Source organism: Chlorocebus sabaeus, chromosome 13 (assembly GCF_047675955.1).
Source record: "Chlorocebus sabaeus isolate Y175 chromosome 13, mChlSab1.0.hap1, whole genome shotgun sequence".
Lineage (NCBI taxonomy): Eukaryota > Metazoa > Chordata > Mammalia > Primates > Cercopithecidae > Chlorocebus > Chlorocebus sabaeus.
The window spans coordinates 70510786-70523281 of NC_132916.1; positions in this window are offsets into that span (position 1 = coordinate 70510786).

The following is a 12496-nucleotide window of genomic DNA, read 5'->3' on the forward strand; positions in this document are numbered from 1 at the left end:
CAGTTTTGAACGGAAGATATTTCCTTTTTCACCTTGGCCCTCTATGGGCTTCCAAATATCCCTTTGCCAATTCCAAAAGAACAGCCTTAGCGAAAGGCTTCTTGAAGGGAAAGATGTAACTCTGTGAAATGAATTAACAGAACACAGAGCAGTTTCTCAGAAAGCTTCTTTCCAGGTTTGAACGGAAGATATTTCCTTTTTCACCATAGCCCTCTAAGGGCTTCCAAATATCCCTTTGCCAATTCCACAAGAACAGCCTTAGCGAAAGACTTCTTGAAGGGAAAGATGTATGTCTGTGAGATGAATTAACAGAACACAGAGCAGTTTCTCTGAAAGCTTCTTTCCAGTTTTGAACGGAAGATACTTTCTTTTTCACCATAGCCATCTATGGGCTTCCAAATATCCGTTTGCCAATTCCACAATAACAGACTTAAGGAACGGCTTCTTGAAGGGAAAGATGTAACTCTGTGAGATGAATTAACAGAACACAGAGCAGTTTCTCAGAAAGCTTCTTTCCAGTTTTGAATGGAAGATATCACCTTTTTCACCATAGCCCTCTAGGGGCTTCCAAATATCCCTTGGCCAATTCCACAAGAACAGCCTTAGCGAAAGGCTTCTTGAAGGAAAAGATGTATCTCTGTGAAATGAATTAACAGAATACAGAGCAGTGTCTCAGAAAGCTTGTTTCCAGTTTTGAACGGAAGATAATTCCTTTTTCACCATAGCCCTCTATGGGCTTCCAAATATCCCTTTGCAAATTCCACAAGAACAGCCTTAGCGAAAGGCTTCTTGAAGGGAAAGATGTAACTCTGTGAGATGAATTAACAGAACACAGAGCAGTTTCTCAGAAAGCTTCTTTCCAGTTTTGAACGGAAGATATTTCCTTTTTCACCTTAGCCCTCTATGGGCTTCCAAATATCCCTTTGCCAATTCCACAAGACCAGCCTTAGCGAAAGGCTTATTGAAGGGAAAGAGGTAACTCTGTGAGATGAATTAACAGAACACAGAGCAGTTTCTCAGAAAGCTTCTTTCCAGTTTTGAACGGAAGATATTTCCTTTTTCACCTTAGCCCTCTATGGGCTTCCAAATATCCCTTTGCCAATTCCACAAGAACAGCCTTAGCGAAAGGCTTCTTGAAGTAAAAGATGTAACTCTCTGAAATGAATTAACAGAACACAGAGCAGTTTCTCAGAAAGCTTCTTTCCAATTTTGAACGGAAGATACTTCCTTTTTCACCATAGCCCTCTATGGGCTTCCAAATATCCCTTCGCCAATTCCAGAAGAACAGCCTTAGCGAAAGGCTTCTTTAAGGGAAAGATGTAACTCTGTGAGATGAATTAACAGAACACAGAGCAGTTTCTCAGAAAGCTTCTTTCCAGTTTTGAACGGAAGATATTTCCTTTTTCACCATAGCCCTCTATGGGCTTCCAAATATCCCTTTGCCAATTCCACAAAAACAGCCTTAGCGAAAGGCTTTTTGAAGGGAAAGATGTAACTCTGTGAGATGAATTAACAGAACACAGAGCAGTTTCTCAGAAAGCTTCTTTCCAGTTTTGAACGGAAGATATTTCCTTTTTCACCATAGCCCTCTATGGGCTTCCAAATATCACTTTGCCAATTCCACAAGAACAGCCTTAGCGAAAGGCTTATTGAAGGGAAAGAGGTAACTCTGTGAGATGAATTAACAGAACACAGAGCAGTTTCTCAGAAAGCTTCTTTCCAGTTTTGAAAGGAAGATATTTCCTTTTTCAACATAGCCCTCTACGGGCTTCCAAAATTCCCTTTGCCAATTCCACAAGAACAGCCTTAGCGAAAGGCTTCTTGTAGGGAAAGATGTAACTCTGTGAGATGAATTAACAGAACACAGAGCAGTTTCTCAGAAAGCTTCTTTCCTGTTTTCTACGGAAGATATTTCCTTTTAAACCGTAGCCCTCTATGGGCTTCCAAATATCACTTTGCCAATTCCACAAGAACAGCCTTAGCGAAAGCCTTGTTGAAGGGAAAGATGTAACTCCGAGGGATGAATTATCCGACCACAGAGCATTTTCTCAGAAAGTTTCTTTCCAGTTTTGAACGGAAGATATTTCCTTTTTCACCATAGCCCTCTATGGGCTTCCAAATATCACTTTGCCAATTCCACAAGAACAGCCTTAGGGAAAGGCTTCTTGAAGGGAAAGATGTATCTCTGTGAGATGAATTAACAGAATACAGAGCAGTTTCTCAGAAAGCTTCTTTCCGGTTTTGAAGGGAAGATATTTCCTTTTTCACCATAGCCCTCTATGGGCTTCCAAATATCCCTTTGCCAATTGCACAAGAACAGCCTTAGCGAAAGTCTTCTTGAAGGGAAAGATGTAACTCTGTGAGATGAATTAACAGAACCCAGAGCAGTTTCTCAGAAAGCTTCTTTCCGGTTTTGAACGGAAGTTATTTCCTTTTTCACCATAGACCCCTATGGACTTCCAAATATGCCTATGCCAATTCCACAAGAACAGCCTTAGCGAAAGGCTTCTTGAAGGGAAGACGTAACTCTGTGAGATGAATTAACAGAACACAGAGCAGTTTCTCAGAAAGCTTGATTCCAGTTTTGAACGGAAGATATTTCCTTTTTCACCATAGAACTCTAAGGGCTTCCAAATATGACTTTGCCAATTCCACAAGAACAGCCTTAACGAAAGGCTTGTCCAAGGGAAAGATGTAACTCTGTGAGATGAATTAACAGAACACAGAGCAGTTTCTCAGAAAGCTTCTTTCCAGTTTTGAACGGAAGATATTTCCTTTTTCACCATAGCCCTCTAAGGGCTTCAAAATATCCCTTTGCCAATTCCACAAGAACCGCCTTAACGAAAGACTTCTTGAAGGGAAAGATGTAACTCTGTGAGATGAATTAAGAGAACACAGAGCAGTTTCTCAGAAAGCTTCTTTCCAGTTTTGAACGGAAGATATTTCCTTTTTCACCATAGCCCTCTATGGGCTTCCAAATATGGCTCTGACAATTCCACAAGAACAGCCTTAACGAAAGGCTTCTTGAAGGGAAAGATGTAACTCTGTGAGATGAATTAACAGAACACAGAGCAGTTTCTCAGAAAGCTTCTTTCCAGTTTTGAACGGAAGATATTTCCTTTTTCACCATAGCCCTCTATGGGCTTCCAAATATCCCTTTGCCAATTCCACAAGAACAGCCTTAGCAAAAGGCTTCTTGAAGGGGAAGATGTAACTCTGTAGATGAATTAACAGAACACAGAGAAGTTTCTCAGAAAGCTTCTTTCCAGTTTTGAACAGAAGATATTTCCTTTTTCACCATAGCCCTCTATGAGCTTCCAAATATCCCTTTGCCAATTCCAAAAGAACAGCCTTAGCGAAAGGCTTCTTGAAGGGAAAGATGTAACTATGTGACATGAATTAACAGAACACAGAGCAGTTTCTCAGAAAGCTTCTTTCCAGTTTTGAACGGAAGATATTTCCTTTTTCACCATAGCCCTCTATGGGCTTCCAAATATCCCTTTGCCAATTATACAAGAACAGCCTTATCGAAAGACTTCTTGAAGGGAAAGATGTAACTCTGTGAGATGAATTAACAGAACACAGAGCAGTTTCTCAGAAAGCTTCTTTCCACTTTTGAACGGAAGATATTTCCTTTTTCACCATAGCCCTCTATTGGCTTCCAAATATCCCTTTGCCAATTCCACAAGAACAGCCTTAGCGAAAGGCTTCTTGAAGGGAAAGATGTAACTCTGTGAGATGAATTAACAGAACACAGAGGAGTTTCTCAGAAAGCTTCTTTCCAGTTTTGAACGGAAGATATTTCCTTTTTCACCATAGCCCTCTATGGGCTTCCAAATATTACTTTGCCAATTCCAGAAGAACAGCCTTAGCGAAAGACTTCTTGAAGGGAAAGATGTAACTCTGTGATATGAATTAACAGAATACAGAGCAGTTTCTCAGAAAGCTTCTTTCCGGTTTTGAAGGGAAGATATTTCCTTTTTCACCATAGCCCTCTATGGGCTTCCAAATATCCCTTGGCCAATTCCACAAGAAGAGCCTTAGCGAAAGACGTCTTGAAGGGAAAGATGTAACTCTGTGAGATGAATTAACAGAACACAGAGCAGTTTCTCGGAAAGCTTCTTTCCAGTTTTGAACGGAAGATATTTCCTTTTTCACGATAGCCCACTATTGGCTTCCAAATATCCCTTTGCCAATTCCAAAACAAGAGCCTTAGCGAAAGGTTTCTTGAAGGGAAAGATGTAACTCTGTGAAATGAATTAACAGAACACAGAGCAGTTTCTCAGAAAGCTTCTTTCCAGGTTTGAACGGAAGATATTTCCTTTTTCACCTTAGCCCTCTATGGGCTTCCAAATATCCCTTTGCCAATTCCACAAGAACAGCCTTAGCGAAAGGCTTCTTGAAGGGGAAGATGTAACTCTGTAGATGAATTAACAGAACACAGAGCCGTTTCTCAGAAAGCTTCTTTCCAGTTTTGAACGGAAGATATTTCCTTTTTCACCATAGCCCTCTATGGGCTTCCAAATATCCCTTTGCCAATTCCACAAGAACAGCCTTAGCGAAAGGCTTCTTGAAGGGAAAGATGTAACTATGTGAGATGAATTAACAGAACACAGAGCAGTTTCTCAGAAAGCTTCTTTCCAGTTTTGAACGGAAGATATTTCCTTTTTCACCATAGCCCTCTATGGGCTTCCAAATATCCCTTTGCCAATTATACAAGAACAGCCTTATCGAAAGACTTCCTGAAGGGAAAGATTAACTCTGTGAGATGAATTAACAGAACACAGAGCCGTTTCTCAGAAAGCTTCTTTCCACTTTTGAACGGAAGATATTTCCTTTTTCACCATAGCCCTCTATTGGCTTCCAAATATTACTTTGCCAATTCCACAAGAACAGCCTTAGCGAATGGCTTCTTGAAGGGAAAGATGTAACTCTGTGAGATGAATTAACAGAACACAGAGCACTTTCTCAGAAAGCTTCTTTCCAGTTTTCAACGGAAGATATTTCCTTTTTCACCATAGCCCTCTATGGGCTCGAAGTATCTCTTTGCAATTCCAGCAGAACAGCCTTAGCGAAAGGCTTCTGGAAGGGAAAGATGTAACTCTGTGAGATGAATTAACAGAACACAGAGCAGTTTCTCAGAAAGCTTCTTTCCAGTTTTGAACGGAAGATATTTTCTTTTTCACCATAGCCCTCTATGGGCTTCCAAATATCCGTTTGCCAATTCCACAATAACAGACTTAAGGAACGGCTTCTTGAAGGGAAAGATGTAACTCTGTGAGATGAATTAACAGAACACAGAGCAGTTTCTCAGAAAGCTTCTTTCCAGTTTTGAATGGAAGATATTACCTTTTTCACCATAGCCCTCTATGGGCTTCCAAATATCCCTTGGCCAATTCCACAAGAACAGCCTTAGCGAAAGGCTTCTTGAAGGAAAAGATGTATCTCTGTGAAATGAATTAACAGAATACAGAGCAGTTTCTCAGAAAGCTTGTTTCCAGTTTTGAACGGAAGATAATTCCTTTTTCACCATAGCCCTCTATGGGCTTCCAAATATCCCTTTGCAAATTCCACAAGAACAGCCTTAGCGAAAGGCTTCTTGAAGGGAAAGATGTAACTCTGTGAGATGAATTAACAGCACACAGAGCAGTTTCTCAGAAAGCTTCTTTCCAGTTTTGAACGGAAGATATTTCCTTTTTCACCTTAGCCCTCTATGGGCTTCCAAATATCCCTTTGCCAATTCCACAAGACCAGCCTTAGCGAAAGGCTTATTGAAGGGAAAGAGGTAACTCTGTGAGATGAATTAACAGAACACAGAGCAGTTTCTCAGAAAGCTTCTTTCCAGTTTTGAACGGAAGATATTTCCTTTTTCACCTTAGCCCTCTATGGGCTTCCAAATATCCCTTTGCCAATTCCACAAGAACAGCCTTAGCGAAAGGCTTCTTGAAGGAAAAGATGTAACTCTCTGAAATGAATTAACAGAACACAGAGCAGTTTCTCAGAAAGCTTCTTTCCAATTTTGAACGGAAGATACTTCCTTTTTCACCGTAGCCCTCTATGGGCTTCCAAATATCCCTTCGCCAATTCCAGAAGACCAGCCTTAGCGAAAGGCTTCTTGAAGGGAAAGATGTAACTCTGTGAGATGAATTAACAGAACACAGAGCAGTTTCTCAGAAAGCTTCTTTCCAGTTTTGAACGGAAGATATTTCCTTTTTCACCATAGCCCTCTATGGGCTTCCAAATATCCCTTTGCCAATTCCACAAGAACAGCCTTAGCGAAAGGCTTTTTGAAGGGAAAGATGTAACTCTGTGAGATGAATTAACAGAACACAGAGCAGTTTCTCAGAAAGCTTCTTTCCAGTTTTGAACGGAAGATATTTCCTTTTTCACCATAGCCCTCTATGGGCTTCCAAATATCACTTTGCCAATTCCACAAGAACAGCCTTAGCGAAAGGCTTATTGAAGGGAAAGAGGTAACTCTGTGAGATGAATTAACAGAACACAGAGCAGTTTCTCAGAAAGCTTCTTTCCAGTTTTGAAAGGAAGATATTTCCTTTTTCACCATAGCCCTCTACGGGCTTCCAAAATTCCCTTTGCCAATTCCACAAGAACAGCCTTAGCGAAAGGCTTCTTGAAGGGAAAGATGTAACTCTGTGAGATGAATTAACAGAACACAAAGCAGTTTCTCAGAAAGCTTCTTTCCTGTTTTCTACGGAAGATATTTCCTTTTAAACCGTAGCCCTCTATGGGCTTCCAAATATCACTTTGCCAATTCCACAAGAACAGCCTTAGCGAAAGCCTTCTTGAAGGGAAAGATGTAACTCCGAGAGATGAATTATCCGACCACAGAGCATTTTCTCAGAAAGTTTCTTTCCAGTTTTGAACGGAAGATATTTCCTTTTTCACCATAGCCCTCTACGGGCTTCCAAATATCACTTTGCCAATTCCACAAGAACAGCCTTAGGGAAAGGCTTCTTGAAGGGAAAGATGTATCTCTGTGAGATGAATTAACAGAATACAGAGCAGTTTCTCAGAAAGCTTCTTTCCGGTTTTGAAGGGAAGATATTTCCTTTTTCACCATAGCCCTCTATGGGCTTCCAAATATCCCTTTGCCAATTGCACAAGAACAGCCTTAGCGAAAGGCTTCTTGAAGGGAAAGATGTAACTCTGTGAGATGAATTAACAGAACCCAGAGCAGTTTCTCAGAAAGCTTCTTTCCGGTTTTGAACGGAAGTTATTTCCTTTTTCACCATAGACCCCTATGGACTTCCAAATATGCCTATGCCAATTCCACAAGAACAGCCTTAGCGAAAGGCTTCTTGAAGGGAAGACGTAACTCTGTGAGATGAATTAACAGAACACAGAGCAGTTTCTCAGAAAGCTTGTTTCCAGTTTTGAACGGAAGATATTTCCTTTTTCATCACAGCCCTCTAAGGGCTTCCAAATATGACTTTGCCAATTCCACAAGAACAGCCTTAACGAAAGGCTTCTCCAAGGGAAAGATGTAACTCTGTGAGATGAATTAACAGAACACAGAGCAGTTTCTCAGAAAGCTTCTTTCCAGTTTTGAACGGAAGATATTTCCTTTTTCACCATAGCCCTCTAAGGGCTTCCAAATATCCCTTTGCCAATTCCACAAGAACCGCCTTAACGAAAGACTTCTTGAAGGGAAAGATGTAACTCTGTGAGATGAATTAAGAGAACACAGAGCAGTTTCTCAGAAAGCTTCTTTCCAGTTTTGAACGGAAGATATTTCCTTTTTCACCATAGCCCTCTACGGGCTTCCAAAATTCCCTTTGCCAATTCCACAAGAACAGCCTTAGCGAAAGGCTTCTTGAAGGGAAAGATGTAACTCTGTGAGATGAATTAACAGAACACAGAGCAGTTTCTCAGAAAGCTTCTTTCCAGTTTTGAACGGAAGATATTTCCTTTTTCACCATAGCCCTCTATGGGCTTCCAAATATCCCTTTGCCAATTCCACAAGAATAGCCTTAGCGAAAGGCTTCTTGAAGGGGAAGATGTAACTCTGTAGATGAATTAACAGAACACAGAGCAGTTTCTCAGAAAGCTTCTTTCCAGTTTTGAACAGAAGATATTTCCTTTTTCACCATAGCCCTCTATGAGCTTCCAAATATCCCTTTGCCAATTCCAAAAGAACAGCCTTAGCGAAAGGCTTCTTGAAGGGAAAGATGTAACTATGTGACATGAATTAACAGAACACAGAGCAGTTTCTCAGAAAGCTTCTTTCCAGTTTTGAACGGAAGATATTTCCTTTTTCACCATAGCCCTCTATGGGCTTCCAAATATCCCTTTGCCAATTATACAAGAACAGCCTTATCGAAAGACTTCTTGAAGGGAAAGATGTAACTCTGTGAGATGAATTAACAGAACACAGAGCAGTTTCTCAGAAAGCTTCTTTCCACTTTTGAACGGAAGATATTTCCTTTTTCACCATAGCCCTCTATTTGCTTCCAAATATCCCTTTGCCAATTCCACAAGAACAGCCTTAGCGAAAGGCTTCTTGAAGGGAAAGATGTAACTCTATGAGATGAATTAACAGAACACAGAGGAGTTTCTCAGAAAGCTTCTTTCCAGTTTTGAACGGAAGATATTTCCTTTTTCACCATAGCCCTCTATGGGCTTCCAAATATTACTTTGCAAGTTCCAGAAGAACAGCCTTAGCGAAAGACTTCTTGAAGGGAAAGATGTATGTCTGTGAGATGAATTAACAGAACACAGAGCAGTTTCTCTGAAAGCTTCTTTCCAGTTTTGAACGGAAGATATTTTCTTTTTCACCATAGCCCTCTAGGGGCTTCCAAATATCCCTTTGCCAATTCCACAATAACAGACTTAAGGAACGGCTTCTTGAAGGGAAAGATGTAACTCTGTGAGATGAATTAACAGAACACACAGCAGTTTCTCAGAAAGCTTCTTTCCAGTTTTGAATGGAAGATATTACCTTTTTCACCATAGCCCTCTATGGGCTTCCAAATATCCCTTGGCCAATTCCACAAGAACAGCCTTAGCGAAAGGCTTCTTGAAGGGAAAGATGTAACTCTGTGAGATGAATTAACAGAACACAGAGCAGTTTCTCAGAAAGCTTCTTTCCAGTTTTGAACGGAAGATATTTCCTTTTCACCTTAGCCCTCTATGGGCTTCCAAATATCCCTTTGCCAAATCCACAAGACCAGCCTTAGCGAAAGGCTTATTGAAGGGAAAGAGGTAACTCTGTGAGATAAATTAACAGAACACAGAGCAGTTTCTCAGAAAGCTTCTTTCCAGTTTTGAACGGAAGATATTTCCTTTTTCACCTTAGCCCTCTATGGGCTTCCAAATATCCCTTTGCCAATTCCACAAGAACAGCCTTAGCGAAAGGCTTCTTGAAGGAAAAGATGTAACTCTCTGAAATGAATTAACAGAACACAGAGCAGTTTCTCAGAAAGCTTCTTTCCAATTTTGAACGGAAGATACTTCCTTTTTCACCATAGCCCTCTATGGGCTTCCAAATATCCCTTCGCCAATTCCAGAAGAACAGCCTTAGCGAAAGGCTTCTTTAAGGGAAAGATGTAACTCTGTGAGATGAATTAACAGAACACAGAGCAGTTTCTCAGAAAGCTTCTTTCCAGTTTTGAACGGAAGATATTTCCTTTTTCACCATAGCCCTCTACGGGCTTCCAAATATCACTTTGCCAATTCCACAAGAACAGCCTTAGGGAAAGGCTTCTTGAAGGGAAAGATGTATCTCTGTGAGATGAATTAACAGAATACAGAGCAGTTTCTCAGAAAGCTTCTTTCCGGTTTTGAAGGGAAGATATTTCCTTTTTCACCATAGCCCTCTATGGGCTTCCAAATATCCCTTTGCCAATTGCACAAGAACAGCCTTAGCGAAAGGCTTCTTGAAGGGAAAGATGTAACTCTGTGAGATGAATTAACAGAACCCAGAGCAGTTTCTCAGAAAGCTTCTTTCCGGTTTTGAACGGAAGTTATTTCCTTTTTCACCATAGACCCCTATGGACTTCCAAATATGCCTATGCCAATTCCACAAGAACAGCCTTAGCGAAAGGCTTCTTGAAGGGAAGACGTAACTCTGTGAGATGAATTAACAGAACACAGAGCAGTTTCTCAGAAAGCTTGTTTCCAGTTTTGAACGGAAGATATTTCCTTTTTCACCACAGCCCTCTAAGGGCTTCCAAATATGACTTTGCCAATTCCACAAGAACAGCCTTAACGAAAGGCTTCTCCAAGGGAAAGATGTAACTCTGTGAGATGAATTAACAGAACACAGAGCAGTTTCTCAGAAAGCTTCTTTCCAGTTTTGAACGGAAGATATTTCCTTTTTCACCATAGCCCTCTAAGGGCTTCCAAATATCCCTTTGCCAATTCCACAAGAACCGCCTTAACGAAAGACTTCTTGAAGGGAAAGATGTAACTCTGTGAGATGAATTAAGAGAACACAGAGCAGTTTCTCAGAAAGCTTCTTTCCAGTTTTGAACGGAAGATATTTCCTTTTTCACCATAGCCCTCTACGGGCTTCCAAAATTCCCTTTGCCAATTCCACAAGAACAGCCTTAGCGAAAGGCTTCTTGAAGGGAAAGATGTAACTCTGTGAGATGAATTAACAGAACACAGAGCAGTTTCTCAGAAAGCTTCTTTCCAGTTTTGAACGGAAGATATTTCCTTTTTCACCATAGCCCTCTATGGGCTTCCAAATATCCCTTTGCCAATTCCACAAGAATAGCCTTAGCGAAAGGCTTCTTGAAGGGGAAGATGTAACTCTGTAGATGAATTAACAGAACACAGAGCAGTTTCTCAGAAAGCTTCTTTCCAGTTTTGAACAGAAGATATTTCCTTTTTCACCATAGCCCTCTATGAGCTTCCAAATATCCCTTTGCCAATTCCAAAAGAACAGCCTTAGCGAAAGGCTTCTTGAAGGGAAAGATGTAACTATGTGACATGAATTAACAGAACACAGAGCAGTTTCTCAGAAAGCTTCTTTCCAGTTTTGAACGGAAGATATTTCCTTTTTCACCATAGCCCTCTATGGGCTTCCAAATATCCCTTTGCCAATTATACAAGAACAGCCTTATCGAAAGACTTCTTGAAGGGAAAGATGTAACTCTGTGAGATGAATTAACAGAACACAGAGCAGTTTCTCAGAAAGCTTCTTTCCACTTTTGAACGGAAGATATTTCCTTTTTCACCATAGCCCTCTATTTGCTTCCAAATATCCCTTTGCCAATTCCACAAGAACAGCCTTAGCGAAAGGCTTCTTGAAGGGAAAGATGTAACTCTATGAGATGAATTAACAGAACACAGAGGAGTTTCTCAGAAAGCTTCTTTCCAGTTTTGAACGGAAGATATTTCCTTTTTCACCATAGCCCTCTATGGGCTTCCAAATATTACTTTGCAAGTTCCAGAAGAACAGCCTTAGCGAAAGACTTCTTGAAGGGAAAGATGTATGTCTGTGAGATGAATTAACAGAACACAGAGCAGTTTCTCTGAAAGCTTCTTTCCAGTTTTGAACGGAAGATATTTTCTTTTTCACCATAGCCCTCTAGGGGCTTCCAAATATCCCTTTGCCAATTCCACAATAACAGACTTAAGGAACGGCTTCTTGAAGGGAAAGATGTAACTCTGTGAGATGAATTAACAGAACACACAGCAGTTTCTCAGAAAGCTTCTTTCCAGTTTTGAATGGAAGATATTACCTTTTTCACCATAGCCCTCTATGGGCTTCCAAATATCCCTTGGCCAATTCCACAAGAACAGCCTTAGCGAAAGGCTTCTTGAAGGAAAAGATGTATCTCTGTGAAATGAATTAACAGAATACAGAGCAGTTTCTCAGAAAGCTTGTTTCCAGTTTTGAACGGAAGATAATTCCTTTTTCACCATAGCCCTCTATGGGCTTCCAAATATCCCTTTGCAAATTCCACAAGAACAGCCTTAGCGAAAGGCTTCTTGAAGGGAAAGATGTAACTCTGTGAGATGAATTAACAGAACACAGAGCAGTTTCTCAGAAAGCTTCTTTCCAGTTTTGAACGGAAGATATTTCCTTTTCACCTTAGCCCTCTATGGGCTTCCAAATATCCCTTTGCCAAATCCACAAGACCAGCCTTAGCGAAAGGCTTATTGAAGGGAAAGAGGTAACTCTGTGAGATAAATTAACAGAACACAGAGCAGTTTCTCAGAAAGCTTCTTTCCAGTTTTGAACGGAAGATATTTCCTTTTTCACCTTAGCCCTCTATGGGCTTCCAAATATCCCTTTGCCAATTCCACAAGAACAGCCTTAGCGAAAGGCTTCTTGAAGGAAAAGATGTAACTCTCTGAAATGAATTAACAGAACACAGAGCAGTTTCTCAGAAAGCTTCTTTCCAATTTTGAACGGAAGATACTTCCTTTTTCACCATAGCCCTCTATGGGCTTCCAAATATCCCTTCGCCAATTCCAGAAGAACAGCCTTAGCGAAAGGCTTCTTTAAGGGAAAGATGTAACTCTG